Here is a 6000-nt window from a genome sequence, read left to right on the forward strand (position 1 = left end):
ATGAAGGCATGTCCTTCATAACATTGGTCTGATAATCATTATGTCCATGGGGAGATAATGCTTCGGAAGACGAAGGTCCTTAATACTTAACAATTGTGTTGCCTTGTTCTTGATTCACATCATTTGAGAACAAGTGACCAACATTGGCGCCCATCTCTGGTGAACTCACTCCACAACCTTCGGCAAGCATTCGCCTTCGTCATGCCGCCGAAGAAGGCAACAGCGCCAGGGGCTGCCCTGCAGCCACTGGACACCAATCAAGAGACACTCTCACTGAGAGGAGCTAGGAGCCAGAAAAGGAAGGCTACCAGCCCAACACCACAGGAAGAGGAGTTGGACCGGGAAATCTGAGACCTAGAAGCTATACGTCAGCAATTACAGAGGAAAAGAGAAGAAGCTTCGGTTAGCCGAACTTCAGAGGAAGATCGACGAAGCTGCAGAAGAAATGTGCCATATCACGCAAGATGATCAAGGACGAAGGCCTCAACACACAGAGCTTCGTCAAGAAAGTCTAACCAACGATGATGGATGGTATGATGACTTTTACCATGGTAACTTTGCTTTTGATGATGCTTCTCCCCTGGCAGCAGAGTTGCAGGCTACCCCATGGCCACCTTCGTACAAACCGCCACAACTCCCCATGTATGACGGGCATTCCAACCCAAAGCAGTTCCTCATGAGCTACGAAGCAACCATATCATCATATGGTGGCAACACTACTGTCATGGCAAAGTCCTTCGTTATGGCAGTCAGAAGTGTGGCTCAAACATGGTATTCTTCTCTTCGGCCGGGAACAATCACGTCGTGACAGAAGCTAAAGGATATGCTAGTCACCAGCTCCGAGGGTTTCCAGACAAAGTCAGTGGCTGCTCAAGCTCTATTCCAATGCACATAGGACCACGAAGAATACTTGCAGGCGTATGTCCGAAGGTTTCTATTGAAAGCTCTCTTCTGGGTTTTGGTGGTTTGGATGACAACCCAATTAAAGGACTAACAAGTGTGCTAAGTGTTGAATAGGTGCTTAATGCAAAGCTAACAGGGTTCAACACAAGTGAACAAGTGTGATGGTCCAAAGACTGGATTATCTATAGATAATGGACATCACGAGTAAGATGGACATTGCTTAAGTGAGACTCGGTGTGCGTAACTCAGAGACAATCGATCAAGCCAAGGATGGAGGCAAGAAGAGGTTCGAGGTACCGAGTGCACGGGAGAAGGTCAAGGAGACCAGGAACCCAAAGCCAGGGGTGAAGAAGAAGACTTGCAAAGTCAAGGTTGATCGAGTTAAGAAGAGTTATGGTGCATCAAGGATCACTACATAAGAACATGACTTACAACCAATGAGGTAACATCTACAATTATGTGGTGTAAGTCATAAGGCTCAAGATCAAGCTCGAGAAGTGAATGGGGGTTGGGGCTCAGATATGTCAATCTAGATCAAGTCAAGTTGACTTGATGGTTTAGAGTCCAACATCGACCTCAAACAAGCCAAATTGGGTAAAACGATGAAAAAGGTTAAGTATGTAAGATTTGAGTGTTCAACCATTTTGCATACACCTCTTACTACAAGTTTGGTGCTTTGGTTTGCTCTCTAACTCTTTCTGTAGAGAAAGTACCATTCTGAGCTCTGCTGGAGGAGGAACAGAAAAGCTAGGAGAAGAACAATAAAGATGTAAGTTTCTAGGACTAAATCAATTGGATTATACTCTAAATGTGTTTGTTTAAGTCTCAGGAAAATCCTCCCAAAAGTTGAAGTCAAACGGAGAAAGAACGGAGGAAAAAGCACTTAGTGTGTTGTTGGCTGGTGCACAAGACAGTGAATAGTAGCTGTCCGGTGCACAGGACAGTGAATAGTAACTCTGTCCGGTGCACAGGACGGTGAATAGTAACTGTGTCCGGTGCACAGAACAGTGAATAGTCGCAGCGTCCGGTGCACAGGACAATGAATAGTAGCTGTGTCCGGTGCACAGGACAGTGAATAGTGACCTGTCCGGTGCACAGGACAGTGAATAGTAACCTGTCCGGTGCACCAACGGCTAGCTGTTCCAGAGAAGGAAACTGTCAATCAGATCCGTTACTGTTCACTGTCCGGTGCGCCACCGGACAGTCCGGTGCACCCGCAACCAGGGAAGGCTGGGAGCTTCCAAATGAAGCTCTAACGGCTCCTAGGCCATTTGGGGCTATAAAAGGGACCCCTAGGCGCCTCAAACAACAACACAAGTGCAGCCAACAATTGTATACATCACTCGGATCGATTCTCTCTCTCCCTCTTGTGTAAATCTCTCTAGTTTGTGTGAAGGCAAAGTTATAAGCCTTTAGAGAGTGGAGAGGTGCTGCAAAGAGCTAGAGCAAAGTCTTGAGCGCATTGTTACTCTGTCGGAGTGCTGTCAAGAAGATTGTAAGCAGCCGCGGCTTTGTTGTAACCCAACTCAACATAGTGGAAGGCTCTATCTGTCATACTGACAGATCTGAGCAAACGGAGGAAGGAGTTGAAATAGACTCCAAGCCCAGGTGTGGCTAACTCCAACGAGGACTAGGCAAGCATTTCAGGCTTGGCCGAACCTCGGGATAAATCCCTATGTCTGTGTGCTCTGCTCTGTGTTGTGTGCTGTTTCTCTGTCTTATTTGTTGTTTATACTTGCACTTCAATATTTATATGTGGTATAAGCTGTCTTTGAAGTGCAGGGTATTTTAAGACAGGAACTTCAATTCTGTTGCAACCTACTCGAAGGGTCTTTCATTCCACTGCGATCCAGTCTTCGAGTAGAGTAAGAATTTCCAGTTATAAAGTGATTAATTATTATTCGCCTATTCACCCCCCCTCTAGGCGACATCCAGATCCTGTTCCTGGGCATAGGGAACTTTCATCTATGTCTCAGGGCACAGGCGCCAACAATGCCAAATGAGATTGTTATTGAAGCCATGATCAAGGGACTTCGACCAGGACCCACAATATTTTGCTAGGAAGCCACCACAAACCCTGGAGAAGCTCCTCCAGAAGATGGATGAGTATATCCGAGCTAACAATGACTTTCGCCAGAGAAAGAAAGGAAGCTTATAGGTATTCTGAGATGACTAGGGGCTTCGGAGGAAGATTCCACCCCATACATGTCAGAACAATCCACAATCCTAGCACAAAATGATGACAGGGAAAATCATACCCAGAGCAGTCAGCAAAACTCACAATCTTTGGGAATGCAACAAACCTCTTACAGGCCACCAGCTCCAAGGCACAGAGGGGGGAGAAGCTTCGGAGGACAGTTTGGCACTCAGCCCAGGAGATTGTTCTGCTTATTCTGTGGGGAGGATAAGGGATACACAACAAGGACGTGCCAAGTCACGATCCAAAAGCAGAAGGAGATCGCTGAAGCTGAAGCGCGGCAGAATCAGCCGAAGCAGGTCTTGCATACTGCTTCATGATATTCGCCATATATCCCTGAATATGTGGGCAACCAGCAACCTATGGCGTCAGTTGCTTCGGCGAGTCATTCTCAAGCTGCTTGGGCTCAATTACCACCACCACTGGTGCCTACCTTGGTTCATAATCAGCAGCCAGAAGGGCATCGTCAGGCGCAACAACAACGCGATACTCGGGAGGAGTTTGAAGCTCGCACGGTCAATAGCACTGTGCCTGAATCAAGACACATCTACTGAAAGCAAACCCGGGGGTTTGACCAGAAAATTTCCTAATTCAATGTATTTTTACTTTTTGTCTTTATATTTCCCTTCCAAAAAACAATACAAGGAGGTTTAACCTTCGTCTTGATGTAATAAATTTGTGGTTACACCATCGAGTGTAACAAAAAAGGGTGAAGAAGCTCCAAAGTCGTTCCTAAGGGAATGCAGAGCTAAAATGCCACCTAAAGTAAAAGGTGAAGAAGCTCCAAAGTCATCCCTAAGGGGATGTAGAGCTTAGCTCCAAAGTCGTTCCTAAGGGGATGCAGAGCTGAAATGTCACCAAAGTAAAAAATGAAGAGACTCCAAAGTCGTTCCTAAGGGAATGTAGAGTCTTGGTTTTTTTGGTGATTTATGCATAAACATCATTTGCATCATACCATCATATCATATTGCACAGCATCGCATCATATATCATTTGGCATCGACAAAAGCAGTGAAAAAACAAGGGAAATTCCTCCTTCAGCTTCGGCAAAGACTCATGAAAGCGTATTAATAAGACATGATCCATGCTTGTGACAGAAGTATTGTCATACGGAGTTTATGCTTTCAACGATGGTATTCTTATGCAACGTCTACAACAAGAATAATACAGTTGCTTCGGCAAAGAAGGGGGATTTCTTTCCGAAGCATGAAAAGGGGGGAAGGTGTTTTTTCGCCATCGGCTCAAAAACGGTATGTACGAAGATTCCACGCATCACAAAGAAATATATTACATCAACATACATGCAAATTGTTTATAAGTGTTTCTTACAAAACCAAGAGTTATGTACAAGGACACTAAACTATCAAAAATACAAAGCTTCAGTCTTCCTTTAGGACTTTGTCAGTAGCTTCGTTCAACAGCTTGTCGACAGCTTCGTCAATAGCATTATTAGCAATCTTAATTATATCGAGCGCCTCCTTGATAGATGGGTCAGTTTCAGGATCATAGGGCTCAGGAGGGGGAGAAAGCTCAGCTGCATCGAAACACAAATATCTGTTAGTACTGAAGCTGAAAAACTTACGAAGCTAAGTTATATAGATATACCTATAAGCCTAGTTCGCTCGACAACTTCTTCGACTCTTTTAGCCTCACTCTTCTAAGGCGTCATGAGATTCTTTTTCATTCTTTCTGATGGCTTCATCAGCCATTTCTCGGCCACCCTTCAGCCATGCTTCGGAATAAAACTTCCCACCTAGGCTATTAGCTTCGGCTGAAGGGTTTCTAATGTCGTCGGCTGAGAAGATAAAATCTAGCTGAGCTACAGCCTTGGCATGATCACAACCAGCCTTCTCCAAAATAGACACGGTCCCACGGGCACCGGCAAAGGAACAAAAGTCCCCTCTGTCACTAATAATTTCCTCGAAAGCTTCGACCTTGGCATTTATCCATTGAATTACTTCATTAGGATCACCACAGATGAATTTCTGCTCGGAAGAAAATGCACCAACTTTAGAAAAGTTGTTCTTCATATTTTTAGCACATTCCATAGCCATATCGTAGCATTTTTCCTTAGCATCATGAAGCTCATCAACATTTTTTGTGCCCTTTATCTTTCAATTTCACATATTTCATGTTTTACTACTTCAACATTAAAATTCTTAGTTGCTTCGGCAACTTTCTTCTTTAGCTCTTGCATGTCGGCTTCATGGGCTTCAGCTTGAGCAGACAGCTTGGCTTTGCTAGATTTCAGTTTCTCGACCAATGATAGTAAAATCTTGTCTTTTGTGAGAGCTTCGTTTCTCAGGGTTATAGCCTCTGATCGGAGGTTTCCAAGCACTGTTTGACAACTCTCATCCTCTACATCCTTTTGGGGCTTCAGGGCCTTGCTTAGAATTAAGCACTGTCAAACAAAGTCTGAATAAATAGTAACGATAAGAATTACCACAAAAATAGTTTACCGTAACTAAAATTACAAAATGGCAAGCCAAAGTATAAAAACCTTCAAGCTGTTGTAGGCAAGGTTATCTGCAAGCTGATCCTTCGTCATTGCAGACAAGCCAAGTTCAAGCTTTGGATATTCCATGTTGTCCATCATTTCACGGCAAACATTGACCTCCTTACTGTCTGGTAGACAGTAGAGGAAGTTATCTTCGTTGTCTCCTCCGTATACTAAGGACCCCTGGGGGTATTTCAGCTCCTTAGCATAATGTTGTGTTTCGACAAGTTGCTCTACTAATAGTTGTTTTCCCGAAGCATGTCGAACAATAATTCAAATCACCCTGGGAAGGTGCTTCGGGAGCAGGTGTTGTGGGCTTTTCTCGAGCACTTTCTCCCATTAGCTTTACTGGCGCAGTTTCTGAAGGTCCCACTTTAGCATGAACAAAAGAAGCGCTTGTAGT

Source organism: Zea mays, chromosome 2 (assembly GCF_902167145.1).
Source record: "Zea mays cultivar B73 chromosome 2, Zm-B73-REFERENCE-NAM-5.0, whole genome shotgun sequence".
In the NCBI taxonomy this organism is placed as follows: Eukaryota; Viridiplantae; Streptophyta; class Magnoliopsida; order Poales; family Poaceae; genus Zea; species Zea mays.